Source organism: Sceloporus undulatus, chromosome 5, assembly GCF_019175285.1.
Source record: "Sceloporus undulatus isolate JIND9_A2432 ecotype Alabama chromosome 5, SceUnd_v1.1, whole genome shotgun sequence".
Classification (NCBI taxonomy): Eukaryota; Metazoa; Chordata; class Lepidosauria; order Squamata; family Phrynosomatidae; genus Sceloporus; species Sceloporus undulatus.
Window position 1 is genome coordinate 43,704,904 of NC_056526.1, and position 17,431 is coordinate 43,722,334.

The window sequence follows — 17,431 nt, forward strand, 5'->3', positions numbered from 1 at the left end:
ATTATTATTATTATTATTATTATTATTATTATTATTATTATTATTATTATTTGGAACAGCCACATAAGCCTTACATAGGTGCAAAATTTCAAAGCCATGTGAAAATTTTCATTTAATATAGCTCAGGAGGTTGAAAAATGTTTCTTCTGTCATGAGTGTCAAGTCAAACAAAATTTCTTTCCATTCCTTGTTGAGATTCATTAATCCTACACAATTATATAGTTAATCCTTATTTTATGAGGGTTCTTACATTTATGTTTTCAAAAGAATGTGAATGAAATTCATGCTTTTTGATGGTGACTGTGGCTATAATTATATCAGCTTCAAACCTGAAGTTTAAAGTCACAACACAACACAGGAGTATCAAGTCTAACGTAAGGGTGCAGCCTGCTTCAGACATTCTACATGCAGTATTTTTCATTCTTCATATTTATATCTCTTCGATTTTCCTCTGTATTGTTCTACTCCTTCAAGCAGAAGTGCTAGAGCTGAAACCAGGGCTAAAGTCACATTCCCTGATCTGCAAACCTATCTGTCTAATATCAAATGGCGGGTGGTGGCTGCTGAAAGGTGAAGAAAAAACATTCTGCATGTGCCTAGTTCTTTTATTAATACCAGAGAGAGAGAGAGAGGGAGGGAGGGAGGGAGGGAGGGAGGGAGGGAGGGAGAGGGAGAGGGAGAGGGAGAGAGAGAGAGAGAGAGAAACTGGTCCTGAGTAGGGTTTTCCTAGGAAGGGAAAAAGGACACACTTGCTTCCTGAGCTGGATGAAATACATAGTCCAAAGAGGGGCACAGGATATTCCCATGCATCTTATTTATACAATTGCTGTGGTTAAATGGATGTTTACTACAACCTGAGTAGAAAAGAGACTATTTTTCAAAGAAGGAGACAAAAACAGAGAAATCTGCAGTCATGGTTAGCTAAAGAATATAATTGGACTCTTCATATCCTCTGCATTAAGGCTCATTTTCTTTCACAGGGTAACACACTTTAGATGATAAAGAAATTATCATGAAGGGAGGCAGCATGAAAAAACATGGACCATTTACCTTTTGAATACTGTTATTTGATTATATTCTTTCTGTTTTATGGGAGATTGGACTCCTTAGAGAAGGCAATCATCTTGGAAATGAGCTTATATTCTGCTGGAAGTCTTAAAGCTTGATCTCTAACAATTGTGTCAGGGCATGATGTGTTCTGCAGTGCATTCAGTGTAACATTATAGTCTATATTCTGGTGTGAGAATTGTTGAGACTTGTTAAGACTAAGGTGGCCTAATTGAGGCAGGGAAATAGACAAGTGATATCTTGTTAACTCTGTGCATGCCTAAAAACTGTTCTCCTTACATAGTTGGAGAAATCTTAAATATTAATATGTTATAATAAAAATGGCTTCAGTTACATGCAAGTGGTAATGTACAAAAATGATAGTTCTGGATGAAGATGCATGAAAAATGTATCTGCATGAAAAGTTAAATGAAGACTGCATAAGTTTTACAAGGCAAACATGGGTTTGCAAATATGAAATTGAAAAAATTGGTTTTCCATTGTTGTTCCATTGTTGTTTTTGCACATTTTCTATTAAAAAGAGTGTGTCTTTTACCTAATGCTCAAGTATGAAAAATCTAGGAAGACTTGACTGTTATTTTTTATTTTACACAACTCTCCTCAAGAATTAGAAAATTTGTGATTAGTGGCTAGGATAGTGCCTGGACGCTCTTTGCATTATGCTAATTTAACAGTCTGTTACACTATGAGTTGCACTTTCTTGAGTTTACACAAGGCAAAGGCAACAGTGAGGGTGGAGGGAGAGGAAACAACTGGTTCCAAGTAATCTATTCTTCAACACTTGTCTTTTGTGAGAGAGGGGTCCATGGAACTCAATATGGGAAGGCTGGCTTGGCTAACTGCCTGTCTCGTGGCATAGACCAATGATAGCAAACCTTTTAGGGACCAAGTGTCCAAACTAAAAGGCTTTCCAGCACTAGGTGTTACCCGGTGCCGCAGTCGGGACCTCCAGGGGGATGGGACTTCCAGGGCGGGGCGTCTGCCCTCCAGGGGCAGGGGCTATGGGGCGGGACTTTTCCCTCCACACACATACAATCCTGGGCCTTCAGCTGCCTCTCTGGGGATAGCTAAAGGCCCAGGGAGATGCAAGGGAAGAGGAGGAACAGGTGCGCTTGTTCCTCCTCTTCCTGCACCCTCCCAGGCTTTCAGCTGCCTGAAGGCCCAGGATGGCCAGGAAGAGAGGAACACATGCTCACTTGTTCCTCCTCTTCCCTGCCCTCTGCATTCCCTGAAAAATGGCTTCATGTTCTGGCACATGTGCCATAGGTTCACCACCACACGCATAGGCAATTGTCTAAGCCAATCTTCCCTATATTATCCTGCCTCTGTTGACAACCCATCCCCCAGAAGCTAGGCATTTGAGGAACAGGTGGTTTGAAGCCAACAGTCTCCTTCTTCCATCATCCTGTAGTTACTTTGTTTTTCCTCTTGCCATTTTCTTTTTGCCAGTGCCATCTTAACTTCCACTGCTGATAAGCCAATGGAACCTATCAGACACCTACCTCCCCTCTCACAAAATGGGAGGGAATAATCACCCAAAATTAGTCAACTGTCACTCTGGAGAAGTGGTGGATACTTTTGAAACAGCCCCATATCTCAAAATGAATAGAAAAACAAAAACAAAAACAAATGGAAAAGGAAAACAACAGTATTGTTGTGTTTGTATCCAGGTAGTTATCAGGGAATGAAGGTGAAGATTGGCTTGTTTTACTTCAATAAGTTGTATAACTGTACTTAACTGTACTTGAAGGTATATTTCAATAAGCTGTACAAATCATTATCACTCAGGAGTGACACAGCACATAGACCTAAATACACTGTTTAGTCCTGACTAAAATAGAAACATTAACTCAGTTGCAGAATGGTAAGTCAATACTGCTAAGAATCCCTTGATTCAATAGGCCTATACTAGCTGGGACTAACCATTGGGAAACAAGGATTATAAGTAGAATGGCTGGAATCTTCAGGTATTTTGTTCCCAGGTGTAGGGGAAAAAATCAGAAAGTTTTCTTCCTGAAATATAGTTGTCACTCCGTATCCTTGGGGGATCCGTTCCAGACACACCCACCCATGGATAACAAAAGTCACAGGACCTCAAGTCCCATTGTTTACTATGGCCGCACAGTCATGTGGTGCATTAAAAACAACGGGCTTCCCAGCCAGGGAAGCTCAAATCCTTTTTATTACTGTTTTAACTTGCCTCAGTCTGCCAGAACCTAAATTCAGTATAATTATCCTAGAATTTTAAGAGTACCATCAGAACTTTAATAGTCACCAAATTGCATTATCACAATGCACATGTTCTCTTCTGCTTGCTAGTTTACATTTCTTCAATTGATCTCAATTGTTCAAAGTCTCACTGACCAAAATATTTTCATAGCCTCTGAACTAATACCATTCACAAACAGGGAATATGAGGTGTAATATCTTTCTCCATAATATGCAGACAGTGGTATCAACTTAGTTGTTTATGTCATCCTTCACCACCACCAAATCAAATCAAATATTTACTATTATGATCCAGGACCAACTCTCACCAGTTAATGGCATTCAGACGACAACTTAGGCTGCCATGGCATAATCCATTGAAATTTTATCATACTGAAACTATTGTGATGAATGATGAAATGGATTTGTGGCTGAAACCCCAGCTGTCAGAAAGAGTCCTATTGATTTATGTTTTTCTGATGGATCAGTCAGATTTTGAACTGCTTAACTTTGGCAGAAGAGCAACCATATTCAGAGCCAATGTGGTGTTATTAACTTAGGGACTGCTTCTAGGTCAGACACCTGAACTAACAGCTGTGTCCTAAATGAAAAGCAAACAAAACTCATCAGGCTTGCCCTACTCCCTAACAGAAATAGGACTACTTTGCAAGTATATAACAAACAAACAGCTTCATTTATATACTGCTTCATACTGAAGTAACAGTGTCTAAGTGGTTTACAACTGTAAGCTAATTGCCCCCAACAATCTGGGTACTCGTTTTAATGACCTCAGAAAGATGCAAGTCTGAGTCGAGCTTGAGCCCTTTCGCTGGTATTGAACTCTCAACCTTATGATTTTTGAGTGAGTGGCTGCAGTACAGGCATTAAGACTTATCACTTATCCTGGCTGATAGTGGCTCACTTCAGATCTTCCTAGATATTTCACTGTTTCATTCATGCATGTGAGGTTGAATAATTTCTTCTGTTTTCTTCCAACTAGAATGTAAAATTCAGGGAAGGGGTGCAGATATGTGGGGGGTTTTGGGGTTTTATTTTGTATGCACCCCCACATGTTTTGGGGTAATCAGTTTTGCCCCCAACAGATGTAGGGGGGGCTCGACATGATTTTTGCATAAAAGAACACTGATTCTTTGGGGCAGTTACAAATACATAACTGCCATAGTTATTGTAGCTATGCAGTGACACCCCCCAGCCTGACCTTCCATCCCTACATACCCAGGAGAAGCCACTGCAATTTATGAGGGTCTGTTCTCATGTCAACCAGGAAGCAGCAGACTGATGTTGCCATCCCCTTCATATGAGAGACCTCAAAAATATGAGGGGAATTGCAACAGAATTCTGCTTCTACTTGTCACACCAGAGATTGTTCACATGAGGGATAAAGCCATTGGTCAGCTGCTTCCCATTTAAAGGGGAACAGACCCCCATCAATTGCAGTGGCTTCTCCTGGGTACTTCCTAAAGGAAACCTAAATAATACATAGGAATCGGGAATACAAAACAGTTCTGGTCATGGTAATAGTGTCACAATCATGACTAAGTAGAAATCATGAATATGGAAAAATTACAGGTCAGCAAATCTAGGTAGCTGTTCCATATTCAAGATTACTAGTTATGATTGTGACATCAGTGCCACAAATTTACTTTACCAGGCATCAGATGCATAGGGAAAATGAAGTCCATTCTACCACTGATTGGAGCATGGATGGATAAATGACACTTCTGTCAGGGGTGAGTGGGTTGGACCAGGAGGGATTATTTAGTAAAGTATACTTAACTAAGTAGCTGATAGAGAACCCTGACCATTATTTTTAAACTATTAATTAACTATTTTGAATGAGCAATAGTAACAACTTTAGGTCTTTAAATGTAAAGGTAAGGGTTTCTCCTTTGACAAGGTTGTCAAGTTGTGTCCATCTCAATTACTAAGCTTAAGAGCCAGCATTATCAAATACTACATCATAATCACGTGGTCAGCATGACTGCACAGAATGCTTTTACCTGTCCACCAAAGTGGTACCTATTTATCTATTTGCTTTCAAGGTGCTAGGTTGGCAGAAGCTGGGACTAGTGATGGGATCTCACTCTGTCACTTGGTACTTGGGCCTCAAACTGTCGACCTGCAAATCTTGCAATTGTCAGAGTCAGTGTCTTAACTGTATTATAACAAATTATTTGTATAATAGATAAATATAATAATAATGTTCTGGTATTTAGTTGCACATCCTAATTTAAGTTCAATAGGATTTGAGTGTCCAACATGGTGAGCATATGGATCCAATATAGCATCAACATTGCATATAGATATGTTTACATGGCTCTATCTTGTATGCATCCCTTTTGCTGGAATGCAAGAGTATTTACTAAACAGAATGTAAAGCAATCTTCTTCTTTCTTCAGAACTGTACTGCTATATGACAAATGTGAGTTTTCTATTCTACTCCTTGGGGCTGAATGAAGTCTATGGAATGGCTCTCTATTTGTAAATCGTTCTCAGGTGGTTCACTTATTGGATCATTGCATCTGCCATTTTTGAAATCCCACAATAAAAGTGCAAAGCTACACTTAAAAGTTATACAGAATGAAAGCTGCTGAAACAGGATGGCAAAAACTGTGAAACAAGATAGATATGAAATCCAAAAATTAAATTCAGCAGGACTGTCTCAACAGTCAACATAGCAGTTCAACTTCCCATGTTAGTTAGTACTTTTGGGAACAACTCACCCATTCATGGTTTGATTTCACAATTTGATTTTCTAATGGAGCCTGCACAAGATTAGATGGATGGATTACAGTATCCAAAGTATGCCAAGGGTAAGATAAAAGAAATAGATAAGACTACTGATGAGCTAAATTTAAAGCCAGCTAACAAAAGGATTGACCTTTGTTGCCTTTAGTCACTCAGAAATTCCAGTAACAATTGAAACAGTAAAAGTCAGGGGGGAAATCCTTCCTATTATTATGATTGTATGGTTTAAAGGTTTACATTTTGTGAGATTCCAGTTTTAATCATTTTTATTGACTTGCTGTTGAGAGACAGACAGAGAAAATGTGTGGAAGGTGGGTGTGTTGCCATATGTGCTATTTTTTTCAGGTCTTCAAGAGTTTCCTGAAACTTTTATTGGGAATATTTTGCTAACTTGCTTTATGATACAGTGGATTACAGAAATCCAATGTATATGACTCATGAGTGTAGCATACACTGTGAGAATAAAATGGAAAAGTACACACATTTAGAATGTGTCAAGTTAATTTATTTTGGTATTTACCTAATGTAAAATGTATTTACATACCACAAGCATGTGAGGGTTAATGGAGCACACCAAGAAATCCCAGAAGAAAATCAGACTGTGCTTTATAGACTATGGCAGAGCCTTTGGCTGCATGATCACAAAAAGCTATGGGACACTCTTAAAGACATGAGAATGCCACTACATTTGATAGTCCTGATGAGAAATTTGTACCTAGGACAAAAGGCTACTGTCAGAACAAAATATGGAGAAAGGGCATCCATGAAAGAAATAGACAAGATTCTTAAGTCTAAATATATATAACTGAGCACTAAAGTTAGAATTGTCCAAGACATTATATTCCTCATCATTTTGTACAAATGGAAGAGCTGGGCAATAAAGAAAACCGACAGAAAGAAAATCAACTCACTTGCCAAGAAGGAGGAGGAGAAGAAGAAGAAGAAGAAGAAGAAGAAGAAGAAGAAGAAGAAACGAAATGTATGGGTCCTTGAACAGATGAAACCTGATATCTCCTTGGAAACCATAATGACGAAACTGAGGCTGTCATACTTTGTTGTACATGACTCTCTAGAAAATCCAATAATGCTAGGCAAGGCAGAAGGCAGTAGAAAGAGAGGAAGACCACAAGCCAGAGGGATAGACCCAATAAGGGAGGTCATGGGCCTGAATTTACAGGACCTGAGCAGAGCAGTGGAGGATAGGGGGCCTTGGAGACATCTCGTCTACAGTGTCGCCCTGAGTCTGGGCCAACTCGAGGGAAGCTGACAACAATTTTGCCTTAAATACCAAAAAATTATCACTAGTTGGCATAAACTGGTTTTAAAAAATCAAAGTAGGATTCAGTTCTGGGACCGTGCGCAGATTTGAAAAAGTGTGGATGTGAACACACAGGCTTCAGCATGCCTGCATTCACATTGCTGCCATTTAAATATAGGATCATGATGAGCCCTGGTCAGTTTAATTTGTGCTCTGGAGGGTCCACTTGTAGTTCTGAAAATGACAAATGTTTAACTAAGTGATCTTTGCTGTTAATTTGATCGGGTTAGTTTTTTCTTTTTTAAAAAAAACTTCATGTTCTAATTCAACATACTGAAATTGCTAGTAATCAGTATCTTAGTATCATACTTTGCAAACTGTTCTGTTCATACAATTTTCATTAGAAAAAATTTAGAACACAGCCATTACATTATCCATGTCAACCCTGGATTAATTAAAGCAAGATATTTTTTTTCCACTAAGGAGTCATTTGTCTTGCAGCCATAACACAAAATCAGTATTCTCTCTTTAGCTGCTCTGCGACACTTTAATGGACTTTAAACGATGATTCTGTGACTTCATATGCTGCATTATGTTTATGGAACCTGCTTGAAAGCTCATAAAACAGTTTCCACTTGAATAGCAAAAGAGATTTTCATACCTTTTCACAATTTCTCCCCCTAGGACCAACACATTCCAAGCAACAACAAACAAGAGTTCAGAACTGAAGATATTGTATGTGTTCAAGCCTGCAGTTCCAAAACATGGATGAATTTATTGCCCCAGTGACATGAAAGCATCATGTGGCATCATTTTGAGATATCACTATTGGTGCCTACAGACTGATATAAAAAAATACTTCTATAAGTAGCCAATAATGCCTGGGGCCCATTTAGTACAACACAGATTGACATAATATGTGAAAGAATGTCTACTTCCATTGCCTGCCTGACTCCCTTTCAGATTAAGTGGAAATAGGGACAGCTATCAAAGTTTTATGGAATGTCTTCCTCATGTGGGAACCTTTTCTGGCACCAACATTATTCCCTTTAAAGCTATACCTCAAGCTATATTAAATGTATACTTTTATGTATACATTTAGCTCCATGATTTATACAGTAGACCAATAGCAATTTTAATAGTAATAGTATGTTAGTAGATCAATAGCAATAATAGCAATAGCATTGTATTTCGATACCACTTATCAGTGAACTCAGCACTCTCTAAGCAGTTTACAATCTGTAAGCTAATTGCCCCCAACTAACTGGGTACTCATTTTACTGGCCTACAAAAGATGGAAGGCTGAGTCAACCTTGGAGCCCCTGGGATTGAACTCACAACCTTGTGGCTGCAGTACTGGCATTTATTACTGCACCACCAGGGCTCCCTGACTCGTATGGTCTATGTTGACTAGTAGTGAATTTCCAAGGTTTCAGACAATTGTTCTATTCTAGTTCTATCAATGAGTTGAATGTTGGGGGTGGGGGAAAGATACATTGCTAAATCCCTATTAACTGTCCTGAGATTAATAAAGGACAGTAGAAAAATACATAAATATGAACTTTATTTCTTCAGTGTAAGAGATGGAAATAATACATATATAATAGCCTTACAGCTATAGAGCATGTAGATGAAGCTCACATGAGCTTTATAACACAAATATATCACATTCTTCCACTTTGCTAAACCAGTACATCCATCCCTGCCTTTTCCTTCTCCAGAGCTGCCATGCAACCAGGAAAATGTTGCAGAACGTTGAGATCAAAAGTTCAGAAGGCAGTTTAGCTTTCTGTCTCCTTGCATAGGAGGTCATAAGCTTTGGGGAAAAGTTGGGCGAGAATTCTGTTTGATTCATTGTTAAGTAAAAATATAAAAATACCACAATTTTTTTCATCAAATATAGGGCAAGAACTTATTTAAAATGCGAGAGAAAATGAAACTGACAGATGTACCTACAGACTCTGAAACCTTAGCATTTAAATGTATGACTTTGAACTGCTGTATTTTGTTGAATCAGTATTGCCATGTGAGTGTGTGGGTGTTTATTCCTAACACTTTCTTTGTCTTTAATATTCCATATAGGTACAATTACCCCCTCTATCCTGACATTACTGCTATTGAAAATGCTATTGAATTTTGGATAGTGCTTATGTCTAGGTTTGTTCACTTTGAGGCTGTGCAGACTGGTCATTAAGGCTGGCCTGGGGGCAGAGTCGGGGCATGGCGTCCATACGATGCATGCCCCAACTCCACCCAATGGTGACATGATGCCGTGCAGTGCCCCACACAGTGCAGTGGCATCACAGCGCTCCTCTGGTGTTGCATTTACATGACACAGCACCAAAGGAGTGCCTTAAAGCTGCACTGCCATGGCTATCACACCCTTTCCAGGGCGCAAAAAGGAACTGCTTCTTGTGGCTCTTTTTTGTGCCCTGGAAAGGTCAGATTGGGGCTGCTGCATGCAGTTGCTGTGGCCCTAATCTGGCACAGCCCCTTTATTTCTGATATATAATGCTCCAAAATTCACAAACCTCTTTATGAATTTGAGAGAAAGTTTTGGATTTTTTAAACTGCTGACTATCTGATTTTTTTTCTTTTTGTTTATCTTGTTTTCATTTAGTCCTTTTTCAGGATGGGAATCTTTCTAGTGAACTGAAAATGGTTAGTGGATGAATTTGCCAAATTAGAGGGGACAGGGATTAATTTATATCCACTGAGAAAGCCTGGGAGATTTTGTACTCATCCTAGAGAAATCATTCTAGAGATGGTTTAAGTGGTGGGCTGTCAGTCCAAAAGTCATCCTTCTTATGGTTAAGAAGAGTCCCAAAGGGAATAATGCTATGTTATGATGTAGCATTAGCCTCAGATACAATATTTTGTTTTTTTAATTTTTTATTCAGATTTTACAAAAATACAAAAATAAAAAATAAACATTATAAAAAGGGACAAACACACAAGACCTATACAAATACATACATACAAACATACATATTTACAAAAAGAAAACTGAAAAAAGTAAACATTTCTATTCCCTCTTCCATTACAAGTGAATCTACCTACATCATAGTAGCCTACATAACTCTCTCTCTATTTTTTTGTTTTTTAATGACCATGCCTATTTCTCAGTGGGATAAAATTTTGTTTCTTGATGTCAAAAGTTGGTCACCATGGTTTGCAGCTAAGTCCAAAATATGGCCTTATGTTATTAAAACAGTCTGAGGCAAGTCTGAAGAAATGGTTACGAAAGGCTGTCCCAACCAGTCTTTTCAGGAGAGGAGTTGAGGGTTCAGTGAATTCACATGTAGGATAATGACAACTGCCATAATCAAAGACCATAGGTAGAAGCTGCAAATCTGATACACCTGCCATTTTAAAAGCTGTTTCTCACATTTGAAGTGCAGTAGTAAAATATTCAGAATACAGCATCCCAATATAACCAAAATATTACAAATGCATGCATTCTTTCAGGCTTGAAATTGGCAGTGTCTTGGCTCCTGGTACACACACCATTCCTTTGAGTCCATGTTCCCTTCATGTCATTAGTTTACATTTGTTTTCCCTTTCCTCCCAATGGTATACATTTATTTATATTTCATTATATATTGGATAGAATCCTATAGGTGGCTAATATAGTACAAAGTAAGTACTTTTAATGATTGTAGGAAGTATTCTGTACCTCCCTTTATTCTGGGCATGGAAAACAACACTGGGTATGAAAAAGAAAACTGAGCCTCCTGGGCTCAGCTTCATCTCCTCAAGCCACTGGTTGGCCACAGGGGTATGCCAAGGGACCATCCATCTGTTCTTATACACCTGGAAAATAAGAAGCAGGTTTTGCTCTTGTCCAGGGGGAAATATCTGCTTCTTCCCCACTCCACAAGTACCAAAGGTGTGTCCAGATGCTATTGGAAGCACCAATATGTCCAGCCAATAGCCTGGAGAGCTTTACTTAGGAAACTCCAACTACCTTTGTGCACTTGGGGATGAGAAGAAATTGTCACACCTCAGAGAAAGTATGGTTGAAAGTAAATTCCAATTTTGGAGAGAGGTGGGATATAAATCCCATAAATCAATCAGTCAGTAAATAATATGGTCCCAGAGTGTTTTGGAAGGAATGGTTAGGTGTTTTGTTCTTTATAGTTCATACAATCCAATTGACCTATTTTCTAGAAAGAGCCACTGTTTTCAAGTACAAGTTCATCTTTCCATTTTGTTCTAATTTGATCTGTTGGGAACGTACCGTAAACATGCTGGCTTTGGTTCTTTAGATTTCAGCCCTGTCTTCAGAGAGTGTTTGTGTGGGCAGGGAAGGGCAACAAGAGAGCCATTGAGTGATCTAACATTATTATTAAACATGGTAACATTATTAAACATTATTATTAATATTAATATTAAACATGGCTGAAATGTTCATTCAAGAAAATTATGGTAAAAATTTAAGAAAATTAAAATTATGGTCTGTTTACAGGACCAGTAATCATATAATCCATGCAGGACCAAGTACAGCTGATGGAGCAATGTGTCATTATGGGTGGATGCAGGTAGTTCAGGCATGGATGATCAGTGTAAAAAAATCAGTGTAAAAATGAGGCCTAGAGTACTCTGCAACACTAGGCTCTAAGTGATGAAAGATATACTAGTTTTGTTTTAGCCTTAGAGCTTATACTGAAATTTTCATTACAGCCAAATGAACAATTTTCTTTTCCCTCATAGTCCAACTATGAACATTCTGTTTTAACAGTATCATTCCTTGAGCATCTGGTGAGCTCCGTGACATCATAGAATTTCAGCCAGTTGTTACTCATAGCTTTTCCAAAATCTCCACAGTAGCTCATAGTACAAATAGTTTTCCCCCCTTAATATTCATTTTTTAAAGGCACCAGTTTTGAGCAATGACAACTATACAGGACTTAGCTCTACTGATTGATTTCTTACTGGTTCAGCAGTCTATGCCTGGGGTGCTTAATAGCCCATAAGGAAGATAATAAATAGCTGAAAGTTTCATTAAAATCAAAACCAAATATAATATGAGAAGAGGAGTGACAAGCATTATATTACTGAGAGCATGTCCAGTCTCAATTATATCAGAAAATACTCATTAAAATATTCACAGAGCCGCCGACTCCACATTCACAGAACTATTTAGAAGTAAAGCTTTTGAGTTTAAATTATTTAAAAGAGAAACTCAGGGACCAAAGAGTTTCTGGGGAAAATGTATGAGTCACTAGCTAACTGTAATATTTGTGTATTGGACTCTACTTGTCCACTAAAAATAGGAAACGTTTGAAATCAGATTTTGTGAATTTATTGTATATACAGATTTCATTTAATCTATCCACTCATGTTAACACTGTTTTAACTAAAAGTATAATATCATCAGAATAAGCTTTTAAAAGCAAGGTTTGGGAATAATGCAATTAAGTTTTGTAAATGCTGCAGCATAATTTCATTAATATTTAATTTCTTTTAAAAAAAGAAAAAGAGTATAAACAATTATTTGCTTGTCACCATTTATAGTAGTATTTTACCATTTTACTCACAATTCTATGTGAGAATGTAGACTTTAGGTAAAACAATTGGAACTTTTTGACAAGAGGGAAGATAGTTATTTCCTCCCCATTTTTGCAACTTTTCAAGATTTCTCCTCTGTTCAACAAAATACAGCCAGTATACCAATTATTGGTAGATTCAGTCCACCATTATAACAGTAGTTTAGTAGTAATTATAGGGATTTCCCCCCAAACATAGCAAAAGTTGCTATGCTAGAATTGGGCAGATTTTTATAACAACCCTGAGATTTAGTCAAAAGATACACAGACATAAGAATTCTGACTCCAAGGAAAAATTTGGATAGGGCTCATAGTTCTTCCACTTAGAAATCTACTTCTGGTTATATCAAGTTTTTTGTTTGTTTGTTTGTTTTGTTTTGTTTTGTTTTCATTTCTACAGTGTAAGTCAACATGTTGAAAAATCACATTGCTGCTGCTATTGTGAGACAACTGAGAGTTAGAAAGCCTTGCCAACCTCCTCCATATTACCCAGAGTCCTGCCAGTAGATCCAGACCTCTCCACTACACACCTCTAATCTTCACCATCTTGGATATTTTATGGAAGGGTGTAGTATAAATGTCAATAAATAATGAAACTAGAAATATAACCAATCTTGGTGTCCCAAATCAAATTATTCTAAATATTCAAAGACATTTTTACCTAGTAGATACCACCTTAAACGCATGAGCTCCAAACCAGTATTTCTTTCTAAAATGATTAAAGATCTTCCCAGATGCCAGTTTTTCCAGGGCTTGCACTGCTTCTGTGACCAGGTACCTGTTGAGTTATCTTCTGCATATTCCCCCTGTTTAGCTACCTTCATGGGCTGCATCTACACTGCAGAAATAATCCAGTTTTGACACTGCTTTAAATGCCATGGCTCAATGCTATGGAATTCTGGAAATTGCTCTGCTCTGGTGCCACAACAAACTAGAATCCCCAGAATTCCATAGCAGTGAGCCATGGCACTTAAAGCTGTGGCAAACTGGATTATTTTTGCAATGGTAATGTAGCCCTGATAATGGCTGTGGCCAATGTGTAGTATCAATATGAGCAACCACCATACAAAACTAGTGTCCATAAGTGTTCAAAACTAGTGTCCTAACCTGCCAGCTTTTCCATGATATCTTTTATGAAATATTTCATATTTCACTTACTGATTTGCAGTGATAGTTACTCATAAATGTTCTTTTCCTCAGTGAGAAAGGATGCTAACATATTGATATGCCCTGCTAGTGTGGGAGAAGGGAAAGCCAATCGCCATAAGTTTGGAGAGGTATGTGTGTGATATTAGGACTTCTCCCAAAAAATAATGCCAAGGAATGACAAAGCAATGGTATATTGGGCACCAAATCAATAATTTTATACAAATGAAATGGAAGCAAAAGTCTCCAAATGTGAAAACAATAAAAATGGACAAAAATCTCCTCAGCTTTTGAAATAAACTGTTACTTCATATGAGAACTAAATAACTGAAGATATCCATCCTAGTGGCTACCATTATTTTGAAATAACAGCACATCCTTTTTGGGGGTGGGCAATTATTGGCATAGTGAGGTCCAAGGCACCCAAGTCCAAGACCATGAGCCCAAGGAAATCTGAAAATGACAAAACTAGATAAAGGCAGATAGCTGAGCCAAGACCAATGAGCCCCATTGGCAGCACCTGTTCCAGGGCCAACTGCGGGTGGCAATTCTTGTCGCTACATACTTTCTTCATTTTTTTAAAAAAAAGAAAAAATTAATTCATGTGATCATCATCCAAGCACCAGCCAGGCAATTACTTTCATTGTTTTTACTTCAAAACATCCAATCCTTTCCTAAAGCAGAATGGTGCTCATTCCCAAGTACATGTTAGAGCAACGAGAGCAAACACTACAGTCAACCCTCCATATCCACAGATTCTGCATTCACAGATTCAACCATCCATCGCTTGAAAATATATTTCTAAAAAGTCCTAAAAGAAAATGTTGATTTGTCATTTTATATAAATGACATCATTTTACTATAATATGGGGCTTAAGCATTCTTAGGTTTGGTATCTATGGGGACCCTGGGGAAAAACTCAGTTAATATCAAGGGCCCACTATTATTTTATTTCTGTAATAATAATAATAATAATAATAATAATAATAATAATAATAATAATAATAATAGATTTATTTCTAGCCCGCCCAATCATGAAGAATCTGGGCGGGTTACAACAATAAAATACAACAAATAGTCATGATGGCACTTGATTTTAGTGAATAGCAAATTGAAACCTGCACAAGCCCAATAGTATTTTTAAATTATTGTTTTATTTAAATTATTAATTAGTTACATCCATTTCCTACCTTTCTTCCAATGGACTCGGGGCAGAACTCTCCTCCTTCCCACTTTATCAGCACAGCAAACCTAATAATCAGACCAAAAAAAATTCCAAGATTAGATCTGTAGTAAAATAAGAATGTTAAAAATGATGGAGGCTGATGTTGTCTTCATCAGCTGGGCAGTGGGTCTGCTCTGGATTTTAGTCCAAATTTTAAAGAAACTAACAAAGGCACTGAACTCGATCACTACAATAGATAGCTCCATGAAAATTTGGACTAAAATACTGAAGAGATGCAGTGTTCCACTGACATGGGAGCTACCAGTCACCAGTGGCTATGAGATAGTTCAGAAACAGCATGTAAGATGCAGAAGGGTTTCCAAAGTCACAAATACAAAAATAAAATAAAATAAAATGCAAGAAATAGAGAATTGTGGAGAAATTGGACTATATATATATTACAAAATCTAAAAAGATATTACAACCTGACATGATTTAAAAATCCAAGAAAATTCGTCAACTAATAGTACATACTGTTTCCATCAGCTCAAAATATAAGCTACGGGAAAGCAGTTTCTCTCCATCTTCTCACCACCTCATCTTTCCTTACAGAGCTCCCTGTATATATTGGAGGACATCTTCAAAAATGAGGCATTGGAATCAGTGCCTACTGAACTTGATTGGGATCCAACCAGCAAATGTTATAAAACATACTAAGATGGGGAGGCACAATTTGCAGTTTATGGCTAATTTCTAATAATAGTCACCTCTCATATATAAATACATATTAGGTTTTCATATTGAATTTAAGACTTTTGTCAAAATTCACTGCAGAAGAGAGAGAGGGGGGAAAAGCTTTCAGCAAATGCCCTGGGGTATTATTATTCCAAATACTATTTCAAATACTTTGGATGCCATAGCTATGCCATTCAAAATTCAGTTTCAATTGATGCAGTGACCAAGGAAATGTGGCAAAGTGGAACTTTTGATGTGATAAATGCCAGCTTCTGTCAATTCAGCAGAAAGGCTCACTACATGAAATTGATGCCGTAAAATAAATACGTAGTGATTTGCCATTTCAAAGACAGTCAACTTTACACCTGTACAGAGCGATTAAGAATTACTGTTTGTGTTTCTTGGATACTATGCATTTGGGCCACAACAGCTATTAGCCCCAGCCAGCATAGCCCATGGTGACAGATTATCCCCATCCCTGGCCTAGAACCTACTTATGTCATTGCTGTGCTTCTTCTTCTTCTTCTTCTTCTTCTTCTTCTTATTATTATTATTATTATTATTATTATTATTATTTCCCACCTCTCCCAAGGATCAAGGTGGGATTACATCAATAAAATAATACAATAATACAAATACAATTAATAAAACATTAATACTGAATTTACCGCATCCCTATTAGTTCTCTAGTCACACAAAACTGAAGATCAGAATGCCAATATCCCATATGAATTAGGGAGTTTGCTACCAGTACTTTTATTTTGCAATCTTTACAGAAATGTACAGCATTTGTACTTTCTCTGCCAAAGCTCAATATTTTATCATCCCTCCTCAGCTTTAACTGCTGAGAATTGCTTCCCTCTATCACTGCAATTTCTTTATTGGTATTGAATTATTTAATACGTATATTGCAGTAGCACCAAGAGACTATGAGCAGGCTCACAGGAGCTGTTGTACTTTGCATTGTACAGACAGTCATCATTCTTGCCCTAAGGGGCTTATATACCAGTTTAAAAATATGCTGCAAAATCATTATTATTTGACCTTGATATTTTCATGTGCTTTATTTCATTTTCTGGCTTATTGATGTTTTTTTTTAAATACTTGCTATTATAGTAAGAGTGACATGTGGTACACCACCTTAAACATGCCTCTTACATGGCCTTGGTGAAATCCCTGAGATTTACTTCTGAATATACATGCTTAGGGCAGTGGTGTCATTCTCTTCCTTTCAGTGCTTCATGCACATGATACTTTCTCATTGTGGTATGCTAGACTTGTCTCTTTAAAAAGCAGTCTTGAATTGCAATAATAACTCCACCTCTTTTGTAAAGAAGGAGTAAAGGAATCTTTAGAAATTAAGTTAGAACTAGTTGGAAAAGGCTTGTTTGCAATGTAGAGAGAGGCCAACAGTTATGCTCTTGTTGAATGTTTCATTTTTTCAAATAAAGAAGGGATTGCAAGCCCCTTCTCTACCTCATATCTCTGACTTTAGTTCAGTCTTGTGACAACCCCTCTCTGACAGTACTGTAT

General features: G+C 37.6%; 1 long non-coding RNA gene across 3 annotated transcripts in view; it reads right to left on the reverse strand.

Moving 5' to 3' along the window:
- The window catches only part of LOC121932271, a 119,119-nt gene that overhangs the window by 14,698 nt on the left and 86,990 nt on the right, over positions 1-17,431 (reverse strand). For all 3 annotated transcript variants that reach the window (XR_006104305.1, XR_006104306.1, XR_006104304.1), the window contains one exon: positions 15,189-15,249. This is a non-coding gene — a long non-coding RNA (uncharacterized LOC121932271). The remainder of the gene's footprint in view (positions 1-15,188; positions 15,250-17,431) is intronic.